The sequence below is a fragment of the Prinia subflava genome, chromosome 3 (genome assembly GCF_021018805.1).
Source record: "Prinia subflava isolate CZ2003 ecotype Zambia chromosome 3, Cam_Psub_1.2, whole genome shotgun sequence".
NCBI classification, from domain to species: Eukaryota; Metazoa; Chordata; class Aves; order Passeriformes; family Cisticolidae; genus Prinia; species Prinia subflava.
The window spans coordinates 12,772,752-12,790,615 of NC_086249.1; positions in this window are offsets into that span (position 1 = coordinate 12,772,752).

Here is a 17,864-nt window from a genome sequence, read left to right on the forward strand (position 1 = left end):
AGAGCTGAACATGAAGTTATTTATAATTTTATTGAACTACCAGAAAACAAAAACTTAGCTGGGTCAAATCCTGAAGTCAATTACAAAGCTCCTGATTACTTCAGGTTGCAAAAATTACTTTCTACAAGACATGAATCAGAAATGAAGGCAGAAAAAGTCTAGAAGTTACCCAGATAATAGAAATTTCCAAAATCATTATATATCGTTTCTCTCATCCTCAATTAATCTGAGACCTGTTACAAACCATCCAAAATCAGAAGAATGGCTGTGATTTTACTGCAGCACCCAGGACCACAGCAATCCATTCAAAGGTCAAAGAAATGCAGGTTTCTTTAAGTTTGTCAAATGTTAATTATAAATGAACACTAAAATACATAGTTTGAAAAAATGAAGCTTTTGTCCTTAAATGATCCAAGTGTTTTCAGCAAGCTCAGAAAAATAACTCTTTGCTTTTCTAACACATCTGACAAATGTCAAAGTTCTGGAACATTCTTGAAATAGGCTACTCTAGCAAAAACTAGCAAGGTGGTATGGAGATTAATAGATGGTAAACTGATATTACCTTTGTTTCTTGTTGTAAATAATTTTTCAATTGCATTTAGCACCCTTTCCATTTTAGAGATGGGAAACTGGGTCACAGGGAAGTCATTCAGACACCATTTGCCAAACAAAGAGAAGACAGGATGTAACTTGGGGTAGGGATAGAAAAGAAGGGAGGTGTCCTGGGTATGAAACCCAATCTTTCACTTACATCCCCATAGTGCGGGGCACAGGCTACACAGATCCATCTGCTGGTGTTTTCTCTTTTAGGTAAATGTCCCTTTATCTTTTGGGGATTCTTCTTTTTCTTGGGAGACGAAGCCTAGGGAGAGTTTCATGTCCTTTTCAGTTCTCTGGTCTTATTTTATGAACTGAAAGGTAATCACTCAGGTATATTTTTGAACTGTAGGGGTGTATACATATACATATACATATACATATACATATACACATACACATACACATACACATACACATATACACATACATATACATATACATATACATATACATATACATATACATATACATATACATATACATCAGATTAAAGAGTAAAATCCCAACAATTTTCCCCACATTCTAGTGAAGGCTACAACCTACTTATCATTTGTGGTAAGTCTGAATTTATTCAGTCTGAATAAATTGAACTTTTCTGCTCAAGCTCAATATATTTTGTGCTGACGTGAGTTAGGCTCCTCACCCCACATCACAGGAAATACCCTTAACTTTGTCAAAAATCTCAAGACACAGAATCTTTCTGCTGGACTGTCCTTTGCTTGACTGCAATATACGAGGGCCCTCCTGATTTGTGAATGGCAGGGATTGGAGCTCTCAGCTCGCTGTAACTACATGAAGAGAGAAAAATAAAAAGAGAAACTACACCACTCACACACACACTTTGCAGAAAACAATTCTGGAACTAGAGCAAAGAAACAATAATGCTTCACAAATATTCAGTAAAAAACCCTCAATTATCTTGTGTAGTTGCCCATTATAAAATTTCTGGAGAACTGCAGAGGCATACAGCAAGAAGGAGATGGGAAAGACTGTATCCATTTGGTCTAATTTTCTACACCCTTGCATTTTTATAGAAATTTATGTCTCTGAATACAAAGGTATAAAATATTTCTAAAACATAACTCTCTATTCAGCTACAAATCTAGTAGAAATGACATTTCTTGCATACTTCACAGTGATACACATGAACATATATGGCATATTGTTATACTAAAGAGTATGGAACAGAGATAAAATTAGAGTGTTGTTTCATGGAAATGTCCAGAGGTTCAAAGGTTATAATGTTTTACTTCTGTTCTACTTTCCCTCTGGTACCCAGTTAAAAACGATCTGAAATTTCAGATTCCCCTTTCATATACCTTTGCTGAATGCAAATATAAGCCATTTTAAACAAACAAAACAGAGAATTTCAGGTGCATAGACTGAAAAGAAACTAAAGAATGGGTCATGAGTATTGCAATATAAGGGATGTCTCAGAAGGACTCTCTTCTAGATGTCTTTTTGGTTTTTATTAATTTATTTTCTTAACTAAGCAGTATTCCTTTTTAAATTAAAAAAATAAAAAGATCCATATAGGAAACATCTTTTTCTCCAACAAGTATTTTGACATTAATACAAAGCCTTGCAGGAAATAAAAAAAAAACCCACAAACAATTATATGAAGTGACTTTGACTGTAGGGGTATAGATTAGCTGACAGAGGGAAGGACAGTAGTATTTTTTCAAGACTTAAAAAAAAGTAAAAATAAATGTAGTAATACAACCACAACAAAGCAGTCACGTAGAACACTCAATATTTTAGAACGGTGAGATAGCTGCGATCATAACAAAGTTAAATAGAAGGAAATGAAAGAAAGGAATTTTTTGTTTTGTTTTGTTTAAACGAGATACCCTTCAAATGGTTATGAAGATTATGTTCTTTAAAATCAAACTATGATTCTCTATAAACTTTCCCACATATTTTAACCTATTTAATATATTTCCCACCTTTTAACGTATTTCACTGTTTCCAACCTAAAGATTTTCATCAGTGCTAGAACTGCACTAGTTGAGAATAATGATTTTTAGTATAGACTAGCCCAAATAAGAGCTAGACTGAGACCAGAATGCTGATATTGCCTTTTTTCCATGAGCACCAAGAGATAGGAATAGAAGTCATATTTGAAGAATTATATATTTAAACATACTTAAATAATTCTGCTGAGCTTGGCTTACCAGAACACACATATATTTCCACCATAAAGAATTTGTCTTGCATGTTTTCAGTTACATTTAAAACATGATAAACTTTATAAGCTAATAATGTTCGAACTTCAAAAGCAGGCAGAATATAAAAATAAACCCTAAAAAATGCTGAAATGCTTCATAATACTTTGAAATATCTTTACATGTCCGTGCTTTTTCTCAGAATGCCTTTATAATCCTATTAGATTGTTTGCAGAATACAGTATCTTCATTTCTCCAAGAATGTGTCCTGATTCCTAGATCAGTCACCTCTAAATTTACTTCAATTGGTGGTGTATTTTCCTTCCCTCAAATTTTATTGTCGTTGTTTGATGTCATAATGGATTTTAAAGCTATCCATGCAAGAGAAACATGGAAATTCAGTGGTGCTTTTATTATTGAGGCCTGAAGCCTGTGCAACTCTGCAGCAAGCAATAATTTCTCGTTTTATACAGTTTGGGTTTTTTCTTCTTTGTCATATAATTACAGATATTTCCATTATAAGATATATATTTACAAGAAAGATTTAAAAATATTTTTTCTAGTTGAAAAAGAGGATTGAAATAATTGAAAGTATTTAATGTCCTGACTGGGATATTTTGATCTAGACGAATTTGAAAGAATTAAAGAAGAAAAATTTCAAAAATAATATTGTCATGCCCACATATATATGTGTTGATAAAACAAGAGAAAACACTTTTAAGCTGAAAGAAGATAAATTTAAATTAGGTATTAGGATAAAATTCCTTACCATGAAGGTGATGAGGCCCTGGCACAGGTTACCCAGAGAACCTGTGGCTGCCCCATCACTGGCAGTGCTCAAACCAGGTTGGAGGGGGCTCTGAGCAATGTGGTCCCTGTCCACGGCAGGGAAAATGGAAATAGATAATCTTTAAGAGCCTTTCCAACCCAAACCATTCCATATCTGTGACCTTTATTTAATGCTATAGAATTTATACTGTATAATGGAGGAATTCTGAGCCCCACCATGTCAGCCCTGCTCAATCCATGAATCCTTTTTTTCCAGAAAAAAGGACCCGGACCTCTCACCTGCACAGCACAAGGCATAAAAGGGCCACTAGGTGAGATCAAGATGAACTCTTGCACCTTTTCCCCTTCATTGCTCTTGGTGTGACTCCACACAGTTTGTTGTAAAGCACCACAGAGGACTGAAAGTATGCAGAATAAGGTACTGCATGAAGTATTCCACCATGGTGCTTATCCATCAACAGCATTCCCGTTTTGCAGAGCTCCTAAGTGTGTGTTAACTTTCATAAAAATACAAACCAGCTTAGTCATCTTAATAAATAAGGATCGCTTAAGCACATACTTCAATGCATTGCTTAATTAAGCAACAGATCAATTACTAAGATCACATTTCTGCTAATAAAATGTCAAGGCTATGGCCTGGGACAATATTTTGATCTATTAAGGAATATTTCTGAAGAAACTATAGTCTTCTGGGTAAAATAAACTAAATTTTCTTCTGTTAATTAGTAAATTAAAGAAAATTTAAAATATATTAGAAGTAATAAATTATTAATTCATTTTTTAAAAAAGGATTCTGTCGTTTCTGTGGTGATCATTTGTGTCCTCACCATGAGGTAAACAAGCATGAGTGCTGCTCTCTGCTAGGTGCACTGAGAACTTTTAATTCCTAAGCATTTATTGAGCAGATGAATCATATATAATCATTTTATGGTCAGCAGTATCAAACTGATACAAGACCCTTCTCATCTAACACATCTTCATTAACATATTTTTTTACAATCAGATTATTCTAAAAATGTTTAAAATTATTTTCATCTGTTATATAATTTTATAACATATGTATATTACCTTAGAAAACACTCTCAAATATCAATTCCAGCCAACATGCTGTTTCAAGTATGAAATGTTTAAAAGGCTCTACAACTCCTGCTTTTTTTTTACCTTCTTTTTTAACTGCATAGAAGACTTGTCAGACGCATTGGAGTTTGTTATATCTGTGGCACACTGGAAAAACCCACAATTTTTAGATATTTGTGTATCATTTCTCTGCAAGATTTTCACTTACTCTGCTTTTCATAGAGTTTTACTAATCTGTCACATCCATTTACCCAAGCTGTTGCTCTGACAGATCTAATGAATGGCACATTTTGTGGCATGTTGACTGGTAAAATATTTAAAAAAACAAGACAAGATTGACTAAGGTCAGTAAAAATAAATAGCTCATCTCTGTGCTGCATCTCCTTTTCCTTCATATATTTTTCTTGTCAAAGACATCAGTAATGCTTCATTTTCAGAGTCACTGTTTAGAAAGACTGAGGTTTTAAATGTCACCCTTCATTATTGTTTGATGTGACAAAGGTTTCATGCCACAGACTTCCTGAGTAAGGATAACTGTTTCTCCAATTCTTTCAAGAAAAGTATTAATTTTGCTTCTAAACCAGTTCTTTAACAGCAGTCTTTTGTTCTTTGTTACATACACTATTAAATAGATCTTATGAGACTTAAAGTTCATCTACAAAAGCATTTAATGTGTTTTCTGAAATGTCCTTTACGTGTTTCACATTTAAATTCTGCCAGGTAAGGCTTGATAACTTTTCCCAATAGGAGAGATGGTGGTTAGGTGACACAGTGAATTAACTTTAAGACATTCAGAACCATATGCTCCCACAGTCTTCATGCCTAAAGGAGCAGTAAATTATTACACCACCTACACCTCCTAGCCCAAAAAAGAGAAAAGAAAAAGAAAAATACCACAAAACAACCCAAATCAAACAAACAAAGTCTTTTTCTCCAAATTCACCATGTGAGCTATAAGAGCCCTGCTTTACTCAGAATCCTGCTGGGCCAGGCAATAAAAAATGGCCAAATAATCACCAGTTTTGTGTACTGAAAGGCTTGTGGGACATCCAGCCTGTATCTCTCCAGCTGGGAGGAGTGATGCTCTTTTCAGCTCAGCCACAGCTGGTGGGTCACCCCCTTGTCTAGAGGGATCTGTGCAGGGCACATAGTTCCATTCCAGAGGGGCAAGAGAGGTTCTTAACAAAAATGTCTCCTTTATGCACCTATAATTGAGTGGAATAAGTGGAGGCTTAGTCAGAATAAAATGTTTCTTCCATAATGCCAGTCCCAAAACCAGCAAGAGCCAGAAGAGTTTAAAAAGGTAAAACACATCCTGTGCATGCTAACCATTCCTGCCAGGATTTCTGGCCATTTTTGAAGTAAGGAATGTGGCATGTAATGAAACTGTTTAACTGGATGAACAGAAGGCAGGCAAGGCACCTGCCATTTTAATAGATTTATATTTTTAATGTAACTTTCAGCATTCCTGGTGCTGTCTCTCATCTACAGTATTCTTTTACTCCAAGATGTGCATTCCCCCCCACTATCCGAGAGTTCCAACCCCAAGATATTTTGGGTTATACAGGCAGGCAAAAACCAAAACCTTTCTAATTCTTGAGATTATGATTGCAGCTGAGGCAGGATCTTACACTGGGGTGTGTGGAAATACTGTAATTTTCTTTCTCTTTGTTCCTTGCAAATATGAATATTTCATACACAAACACTTCTAAGTGTCTGCAATTAAAGAAAGGTAAATTGTGTTTGATTCCATTATGGGTAAAGACATTTACCTTTTACTGAAATTATGGTGGCGGAATTGTGATGGCTTGCTTTCCTTTTTCTTACAGGCATCCTATGGAAGACTAGAGGAGGATTTCATCAGGGATCCTTCCAAGCTCTTTCTCTTGTTTATGATATTTTTGTTTTTAGCAGCATTATTAGTATTGGAAAGCTTTCCTTGTCTGCATTTCTGTTCTGTGAAGTTTTCATAATTAGGTATGTATAATTAAGATTTCCATTAGTGTGGTTTTTTTTTAATTCCCCGTGTCCCAGTAAAAATGACAGATAAATGCCTTGAGACTATTATGCTTTAATTGTTCCCCAAGAGTTAGATTACTGAGTTAGGACCTGATTCATACACATTTTATGCACCATTTCCTTGACTTTTTTTTTTTAATTTAACATTTTGCTCAGAAACTTAATATTACTGAGAAAAGTGCCAATACTCCTTATTTACAAAAATCCCTTGAGAACAGTTGCCATGTCTTCCCTCTGCTCCTCATTATGCACTACATGCATTCCAAAGAAGAGGAAGAATCAGCTGCAATAGTCCAACTAACCAAATATTTACAGCTTTTTGTTGTTATTTCAACCTTTCAGATAAATCATGCCATGGGTTTCAGCAGTAAATACCTCAGAAAAGACACACTGAATACACATCAGTGTAAATAAAACCAGATTTTGAATATTAAGAGACAGCCATCAAAAGAACGATCAAGAAAATGGGAGCACACGTAGCAGTCTGTTTTTCAGACTTTATAAATATTTTATCATAAGACTTAGTCACTATTATGCAGGGTTGAGCTGCTAAAAGAATATTAAAATAATTTGCTTAGGAGCCAGATGTAGAGTTAGTACAAGTCATATTGCTCCTCTTTTCCATGGAAATCAAACAGCAATGGGAAGAAGAGTTTCTCTCACAGCCAGCAGGGGTAATGCAGCTCCCAGCAAAAATTCTGGAGTTGGGAAGGGTCATGCTGCAACCTTGCTCCAAGTGGAATGAATCGCTTCCATATCAGCCCTCCAGTGAGTGGCAGCACTATCAGTGCAACACAACTGGAAAAAACCAGTCATGACATACTTACTGTAAAGCATTTTTTCATTTAGCATAAAGCCAGCAAATTTACTTCTTCTGCCTTTTCTGATAACTTGCTTGGCACTTCAGTGTCCCAAAAACCTAAAGTCTGTCAGCCTAAAGGGCACTGAGCATGGCAGGAAAAAGAATTGCTTGCTGTGCTCCTCTGCTTTGGAGACCCATTCTAGTTAGACAAAGTCTCCTTTCCTGCTCTGATTGAAAAAAAAAAAAGACCCCACCACCTTCTGGAGAAGTCCTTTTTGTTGCCCTCCAAAACCCTTCATATTTTTTCTTTGTTAAAAGTATCAGGCAAAGATACTGGTGACAGGTTTTCAAGAGTTTGTTACTCCCAAGAGTGAAGCTGTGAAAGGATTCTGTGTCCTGAGAACAAATTCTCAGTGAAATCTGTTCTTTATACTTGGTGTTGGAATAGAGTTAGGTCAAACAAACTTCTTTAAAAACAAGTATTAGTTCCTTGCAAGGAAAAATAGGAGTGAAGTGGAATTTAATATGGTTTTCTTGGGTGGGCCATGTGATCATAGACATCCAATAAAGAAAAGGAAAATATCCTTTTAGTTGCCCAATATTGTGTGGCCAAAATAAAAAGATGAAGTACACAGAAAATGTAACTTTTTTTTTTCCATTGGAAAAAGGAAAATTTGCTCTTCCCCTATGCCAGTGTTTTCCAAATTATTTTCCTTTTCTCTCCCTTCACATAAAGGATAGCTCAAAAAAGACTGTAACCCAAAATGCTTGGGATACCAAAACCTCCCAGTAGGTCAGTATAAGAGATTACAAATTTTCAGGGAAATACTTACATGCAAATAAAATAATAATAATAATAAAAATCCTCCCAAATCACCTGTTTTTCACATCTGGGCTATATAACACTCCACATATTTCTGCTACAAACACGTGTGGACCTTTTTAAGGGTCATGCTGCTTCAATATTCTTTCACAGTTCTTCCAGAGGCTTTAAAGATGTTGAATCTTTACATTCACTCACCTGAGGACATCTTCAGAAGCTTTCAGTTGAACTCTTGCTGAACTAAAGCTGCAGAGGAAGAACAAAAGTTCTATTATTTTTCTAAAGAAAGTGAAAATTACTCTTTACTTGGCCTTCCAGGTGCAATTTAATAAGATTTTTTGTTTGTTTGCAATAACTGGTAAATGCATGTTCAAAATTAAATGCTTGGGATGTGTTTTTGCCTGTGAACACACATACTGGATGCTTAAAATTATCATGTATTTATTGCCTCCCACCTTTGCTGTTGAAGCTTTTCATTCCTGAGCAAAAGAGGGAAAATTAATATTGCCTGAGGATGCATTCAAGTGTTTATAACTATGACTGTAACAGTTACTAATAAATCTGTAATAATTAACCTACATCTTTAAAGCAAGTAATTACATCTTTTTTTCTCAGCCCCCGCCCAAGCTGTACATTCATACACAGCTCTTGATGAGTTTAAGCTACTCATACCAAAACAATAACTCACAGAAGTCACCAACACCCCTTATGCAGAGAAACATATTGTAAAAATGTGACAGGCTTCCTGCATTGCTCCACAAAGAAAATTCTGAACCAACCCCTAAAGGAAAGAAGGAGCTTGCTCTGTTGTCTCAAGATATTGTCCTAGAACTTAGAGATTATCCTAGAACTTATATAGTCAAGAAGCTATGCCTTCTTTTCCCTTGGTTTGTTTTTTTGGTTTTTTTGGGGGTTTTTTTTGGTGTTTTGTTTTTGGTTTTTTTTGGGTTTTTTGTGTGTTTTTTTGTTGTTGTTGTTTGCTTGTTTTTTTGTTTGCTTGGTTTGGGGTTTTGTTGTTGTTGTTGTTGTTTTGTTGTTTTGTGGTTTTTTTTGCCACTTTTACATTTGACTTATTAAAGAGTAAGGGGAAAAAATAAAAGTCAAACACTGTGCACCCTAATATTCCTTTTCTTGCTAACAGACCTTCTAGATCCAAAATTTATTTGAATGTGAGCAAAAGTCAGTGTTATCTGCCATTGATTTCATTTCAGGAAGGACAGTCTATCACCATATTATTTGACAAATGTGTGTAAACATTCTCTGGAATAAAAATACTTTCTTTGTAGAACATATCAGTATTCATGTTCATCTTACATTTTTATAGAAAACCCATTATTTGTATCCTAGACAGAATGTCTAACTGAAACAGGAGATTATTTCAAAACTTTACAACTCATTCAGAACCACATAAAGCTGGAAAGGATGCTTTTCTAGAGGTTGACTGCTCATCTGATGGATTTTTGCAGCAAGATTTTCGACAGTGTTAAAGATACCTCAAAATAACAAGCTTAGAAGAATAGTCAGGAATACAGAATTTTCAGAAGTTAAAATCTACAGAAGTACTGTAGCATTGCTCAAGTAACCTCAAAGTTCAAGTGATGATTTAAAACCAAAAAATCTGGATTTCTGATGATCATCTCCTGGTAATTATATATTTAATGTATTTTATATTGACAGCATTTTTTCCAAGAAAAGTTGAAGGGGGTAGGGTACCCATTAGACAAATTATAATGATTATAATAATATAATTGCAAGTGAATGAGTTTAAAGTGAAGTAATAAATCAATGCCTTCTACTAGTACCTTTTAAAAATAGTTAAACCTTGTTTTTTTTTTACAAAAAGTTGAGTTTTAGGCATTTTTTTAGTAATCTCCTTGTTAAGATTTTTCATGTGATGTCTAGAAAGAGAATTGAAATGAGTCCATTCCTTATCTAACTAGGATCTAGTAAATATTAAAAACAAAAAAAACCCCCAACCAACAAACAAGAAAGAACCACCACAAAAAACCCAACCAAACCAAACAAACAAAGAAACAAAGCAACAACAACAACAAACACTAGCCAAATTTCTTTTTCTTGTTACTATATAATTTTTTGTGACTACCAAAATTTTTCTCTTTTCAAATAGCCTTCCATGATTGGCAGGTTCACAAGACGGGTAAAATATTCCTATAAATTTTTGATTGCTTGAGTGTGCTAATGCACTTTGCACTTGTCTCTGTCAGGCATCAGTCAGTGATAAAAGCAGGACAAGTAACTTTAGATTTTGGGCAAGAGCAATGTGTCTGTGTCCCACTCCAGACCAGTCTGGTGCAACAGTGGCAGAGTCTGTAAAAGATCCCAGAGACTGGAATTTTCCTAAATGCCTATGCCATCAGTTCACAGCTAAAGAAAACAAGTAGAGTTCATGAAACTCTGCTTGAGAGTCACAATCTTGATAAGAAATAAACCTTTGGTTTGATTAGAGAACACCAATTTATTGCAATTGTCTGTTCAGAAGGAAAAAAGTCACCCTGAAAAGTCTCTCCATTCACAATCATTTGCAAGAAGTTTTGTAAATGCTTATTACAAAAAAAAGTAATTCTTTTTTCTGATTACAGGATCTTAAGAGTAACTACTCCAAGCTTAAAATAAATACTCATACTCTAATTATTTCAAGTGATTTATTTAGGAAATGAAATATTTTGCTTGACAAATATTTACTAATATTGGTCTGAAAGAAAAATGTTTAAGCCAAGTTTCCACAGAAATGTTTTTTAAAAAATATCCATTGGCTCCTAGTCCATTGTCCTCCTTACAATGGAGTGCTATAACACAGTTCCCACCACACTTCTCATCGAGGCTCCACTTATTACAGTAAGTGCCTGGCTGATTATTTCGTGCCAGCAGCACATTGCACTCACTGTTCTTGAACTGGCACTGGCAGTTCACTGTCAGGTTAGGAATGAAGGCAGCCCTAAATTGTCTGATATGTGTTCATACACACAGAAATTGCTTCTGCCCTCAGTTTGAGCGTCTCAGTAAACTCTGGAGCCTGCTCGGCTTCAGTGAGGAGAAAACTGCTAAATTATTCTTCAGGATGATGTGCAGCTGTTCAGTTTGGAACGCAGCTCCTTCCCTCCAGGGCCTGCAAAGCCCGGCTGTGTCAGCCTGGGCACAGCTCACAAAGGGAAAACAGCATCACCAAGGGTGGCAGGATGGGGGTAATGCTGATTACTTGGTATTTTAAAGGTATCTCCAGGTTATCATCGCCAATGTGCAATATCTTCATCTCAAGTGGGATAAATCACCCTGCATGGCATTGCTGGAGATCACAAGGGCAACCAAAACAGAGGATGGACATTTTTTATAATATCTTTGTAAAAAAAAGAAAAAGCCAGAATAACCACTGCCCCCTCCCAAAGGCCCCAACAAAACAAAACACAAACCAAATAAAACAAACCAACAAACAGAAAATTCCTAACAAACCCACACAAGAAAAACTCTACTGCATGACTCTCACTACTCCTCTGCAAAATTTCTAGGACCTTTTTCTCTCTGATAAAGAGCAACTGATCCATGGCTTGAGAGATAACTGTCTCTGGGTACCATTCAGATTAGGCTTTTTTCACGTAACAATGCCAGATTTCAGTTTGTGAGTCATTCTCTAGATGGTAATTCAATATTAAATGTGTTCCTAAAAAATCTTTAAATATCGCTTTCTGTAGATAAGTTTTCTACAGTCTTCTACTCTCCTAGTAAGTAAAAGGAGACAAGATAAAAAATGTACGATATTGTCAATGCTTCTAATGAAAGGGAATTGGGCAGAAACAGGAAACCAACTCTCAGCAAGGTGGCGGAGGCTCAAATAATTTTTATGTCTGTGGACTTATGCAAAACAAAGATTTTTTTCTCTGTTGAATATCAGTGAAAGTACAGAAGGAGCAAGCACCAGTAACATTGCATTTTTTCTGAATACATAAAGCACTAAGGTGCTGTTATCTATAGGTGATGGGCATGTTCATCTCTTTGTCTAATATTAACTGAGAAATATTTGGTCAACAATTTCATTGTTGTTCTTTCAAAATCATAATTCATTCTCCCTTAGTCTTCACTAATGTTTTGCTTATTCTTCCCCTAACTTAAAATAAGCTGTTCACGCCAAAGCAATGCTTATTCAATGTTATTTTTTTGGCTACAGTATATGTGTGTTTAGGTCATGAACCCCACAGAGCTGAGGCATAATTCCTCAAGGTGTAATCCATATATGGATACATCTTTCTCCTTCTGTAGATTTCAAGAATATTATCCTGTGTCCAAAGCAAATAATCCTTGTGCTAGACAGTGGTAGAAATATGGGAAGAAAAGAAAGGTGATTTTTCCCTCTTCATTGATGGTCACTGCCTCTATCATTTAGCAAATGGCTCCCATTTCAGCTTCCATCTCATAGCCGGCAAATCATTTTTTTTTTGTCTCCTACTGAGTCAAAACATCCCTAGTGTTCAACAGAAATTTAAATGCCTGTGTAGGTCAAGTCTGCATCAACTCTGAACAAGATAAGGAATCAGCAGGTTACAAGCAGTTACAGTATTATAAACATTTCTGCAGGCAAGTCACTGGCCCAGGTTGCTCAAAGATTTTAATAGGCAGATACATTCATTATTAAGACATCAAAATAAAATAAATCATTCCAACTTGCAAACATTGGAAAGTTACTAATAATAAGTATTGTAGTGAAAATTTAAAAATGTTTATCTTTTCCTGCAAATGAAACATTAGGATTAACAAGCAGAGCTATTTCTATATTCTGTTATTTGTTTCCTTTGGCAAACACAAACTTTGAAAAACTCTCCTGAACATACCAGGTGCCTTGTACACAACACATTTGACTGTAAAAACAGCAGAGGTTAAAACCTATGCTGAACTATTTCCACTTTTTATGCGAGGCTCATCTTTCAAAACCACACTCTGACAGTACAAAAACACAGGAACTGTGACTGAAGTTACCCTACCTGTGCATCTTTTTTAACTCCTACAAAGCATGGAAGATGTAGCCACAGGGGCAATGGATCTGGATGCTGAGGGAAAAACACAGTGAACAAAAAGCCATTTCCCTGGTACCAGGGCTGTGTGCAGTTAAGAGTCTTCCACACAGATCAATATTAGACCACGTTCATCAAGTCAGGATGAAGAATAACTCCTAAAAACATTGGTAGATGCTAGAAACAATGAGAAAGATAATGGAGGATAGAAAAAGTCATGCAAATCAAGATAAATCCATTTGTGAACCAGGCCATTGAAACAAAGATCAGGAGTCTAGGTTTTGAGATGAGGAGATAATTCCTAACAATGAGTAATACTAGAAACACAGCTTCTTTTCAGCTTCAGAAGCAAGATAGGTGACTTGTGTACTGCATGCAATTATCTTTAGAAGACAGTGCAGAAAGCAAATGAAGTGAGGAACAGTAGAGTAAAAAAAAAAAGTGCACAAAACCAGACAATCCAGCTGAGAAATCTGACTCTTTTTTTAAACTATACTTGTACTAAATATTATGAGAATAAGTTAAGACAGCTGCTGTTTCTCATGGTTCCAAAGGTTTTCAGTTCACCACTGCACAACCTTTTGGAGCACAGGTTTTACTCAGCCAAGTTGCTTTGATCAAGGCAAGTGTTCCAGTCAATTCTATGAGTGACATATAGACATCAGGCTAGATGATGTGTCTGTGCCTGAAGACCTGACACTATCTATTTTGAGGGTTATGGAGGGCATACCTGTTGGTTGGTTTGGGGCTTTTATGTTTAATTGATTTAAATTTTGGAGGAGTTTTGCTTGTTTGTGGGAGTTTTTGTCTGTGTGTGTTTTGTGTGTTCTGTTTTGTGGGGGCTCTTTGGACAGATGCTAAATGCAGCTTACAACCTTGCAGGGTTACTAATCAGTTAGATACCTTGGTATGTTAAATAAACATGGAAATATTTTCCTATAGTAGCTGTCATGTCCTTCCATCACAACCAAAACCACATTTAGTGCATGAAGTTTTTTTCTTTCACAGCTTGATTCTACTGAACTAATAATAAAGCAGTTCATTTATTCACTGAAAATTTAAGAACAATAGAATTACCTAATTCAAGTAAGAAGCAAGTGATCTGGCTTTTCACTCAGTGGAATCTGTTCAGCTAGAGCTGAATGTGATATTGTAAACATTTTACAGCTAAAATTATGTCTTCATACCACAGCAGCAACATGTTCTAGTCTATCTCTCATATGTTGGCACCACTGCACTTCTCCAAGTCAACCCATCCCATGCCTTGCACAGGAAGTTACACAAACCTTAGCAGAGTTTTTCTGTAACAGTGCAGGCCACTCCACTTGTGCTATCTTATCAATGACTGCTTCCACACAGTGCAACATCACCCTGAGCTGAAACTTCTTCACAGTACAGAACAAAGGGCTCATTGTTTCATGACAAAAGGTGTTGAGTAATGTGCTTGGACAAAATCAAGCAGGTCAGACTTGATCAGGCTTTGGAACAGAATCAAAAGGATACCCAAAAGGAAGGTCACAAATATTTGTCTGTAAAAGAGCTCAGAGGCAGCTCAGTTCAAACATGAGGACAAACACCTGGCTAATCTTTTAGTGTACTGCACTATCAGCAGGCAATATGGCCTTTCAGATTTCCTAGGACATGTAAGGATTCTTAGGCAAAAGATGGTCTTTAGGAAGAATTTGGAAATGTCCACGGGAGTTGCCTTCCAGAAACAGGATGAGAAGATAATGAATTTTCTTGTTTAGAAGGGAATGACAAGGCTGTGTTGTATCCCAGGGACTGCTCAACACTTTATTACCACTTCATCAATAAGGACTCTGCATACAGACCTGGACCTTTAATATGCCCACTGTAAAGGGCTGCTTTCTCAGAAATACATGTATTTCCTGTGAAAGAGCATGAAGTCCTTCTAAATTAAATAGGAGACATCCTGGAAGAAGTTTCTCTCCTCTTAATATGTTTACAAAGAAAGGCCTTTGTGTTGCTTGGTTTTGTTCCTTTCTGAAACTATTTTATTTTCTATCTTGAAAAAATTTTAAATATCTGCATAGGGAAAATGTAGACAAAACGATGTACTGTAGATCACAAAGTTGATTGCTATATATACATATTTCTGTAATGATGCTTGTGAAACAACTGTAATTCTGTTAAAAAAAAAAAAAAAACAAAAAACAAAGGGCAAATTCCATTAACTCTAGGAATTCTTTTTGGTACCAACATATGAATATTTTTTCAAGTTATGGTGTTGGCCATTTTCATATTTGGGAATATATCTAGGTTGTTGAATATGTTATTAATATAAACAACATCCACAAAGTTCTTGTCATATTGATCTTGTGTCTTATCACAGGAATTTTCCAACTTTACTGGACTTTTTTTCATCTCTTTTACCAGATATTGCAATGCTTTGTTGCACATTTTTTATAAATGTCTATTGCATTTAAGGAGAAATATCTTTGGAATATAACTGCTTCTAATAGCTGAGTTTTCTTGGGGGGAGTAAAATAATTGGCAACATTTTGGAAATACAGAATAATCTAAATAATTTAAAGTTGCTTATGCTAAAGTTAATAGTGTAAAGGACATTTTACTGGAATTAGAATTACCTCTTTTTCATAAGGGGAATGAATTAAAGAAATAGAGCCTCCAAGTTCCTATTAGAACTGTAACTCCTGGATAAGTGCCACATCTGCCTTGTGTGGTTTAATTTACTGATGATTTTACGTTTTTTCTCAGGAAAACATAGTATTTATTCTTATAATATGACATGTCACAATATTACAATGATTATCCAGTTGCTTTATGTATGGTCATAATACCATCTGCTTTGCAGCTAGCCTTCTTTTGCCTGTGTACCATCTGGAACATCTATCTATATTCTAATTATTGTACAGATGAGATTTTTGTTTTTACAGAAACACCATATTGGCTGTATCCTTCATCGATTTCTTAATTTAAAAAAATACAATGGAAAATAATGTAGAACAGAAGCAAAAACTTGGCATCTTAAATTAGCTCTAGCTGTCTGATTTTCCTCTGCGTTTCTCCTAAGAAATGAAACAAAACCAGAAATCTAAATGTATTTACAACTACTTTGCCATTTATTTTAGGAGAAACAGGATCTGGGTTTTTAGGCAAGATGAGATAGCCCTTTTAATTTCAAGTAGCTTGCTGGCTATATTTATATACACCAAATTTCCCCACATTTAACTTAATTCAGCTCTCCACCATTCCATGCAAGTACAAAAACAAAAATTGAAAATGCTCCTAAGACCCTCCTCAGTCATTTGCATACATTTGCCTCACACAGACCATCACCTCTTACATTGTTTATTCATAGCAAAAATATCATTAGGTTAAGAGTCCATAACAAATTCATTATATTTCAGAGTTCCTGCAGGAGGGAGATTTGGCAATAACTTGCAGGGAAGGGCAGTCAGTGTCAGCAACAACAAAGGCAGCATGGTGTGGCCGTGACCCCTCCTAAGCTTTTAAACCAACCTTAGTTTTTCTAACTTTTCTCTACTTTTCTCTTTCTTTCTCTTTGCCTCACTGTCTTAGGTTCAGTGCAAGATGTATTCTATTTCCATCTATTGAAACTGGTTGGGGAGGTGTTTTTTTTTCTTTATCTCTCTATGATCCATTTCTCATGACTCTGGAGGGGAGGGGACAGGTGTATTCTTAATGTGCCAGCGGTTAAAACCAGGTGGGGCAGTGCTCTTGATCGCTTCCATGACCCATCCTCCCTCAGGGGGATATCTGCTGTTAATGGGCCATCCAGGCTCACTGCATGGCTGATACAATTACATCATCCCATGCTCCACCCAGTGGGGGGAGCCAGGCATTCCTACCCTGATAAAAGCTGGGATTCAGAACCCCAGGACAGCTTGTTTGCACTGGATTCCCAGAGGAAGGCCAGACACATCTCACCACCACTACATCCCTCTACAGGATCCTCTCTGCTCCAGAAGAACCACATCTGTCCCTCCAGAAGGACTCAGCTGGACTGCTATGAACACCCTGACCAACAGAGTGTCAGGTCGTGTTCTGACTCTCTCAGTATTTTTTTTTCTTTTCTTTTTTTGTTCCTTTGATTTTTTTGTACTACTATATTTTTAATATTCCTAGTAAAGAACCATTCTTTCTATTACCATATCTTTTCCTGAAAGTCCCTTAATTTCAAAATTATAAAAATTCCGAGAGAGCAGGTTTCCATTCTCCATTCCAAGAGAAGCTCCAAGTGGACACCTGTCTTGCCAAAATAAGACACTCACTTACCATTAAATAAAAATATATCAATTATTTGGCATCAACAATTAATCTTTTTGGGTTTTATCTCCTTTTTTGGGAGAATGTTTTGAACCTTCAAAGTTCTTTCCATTTTATTCACAGAGATTTGGTTTTCTTTGCCTTTCTGTGCTTAAACCAGTTCCTAACACCCATACCAATAGGTGAGCAGGGTCTGCACTATTGCCCAGGAGTGCTCCAGGGCATGTCTTACAAACTTAATATCCAATGAGGACCTTATTGCACCTTGGCACCATCCCAGCTGGGGACCAGTGCTT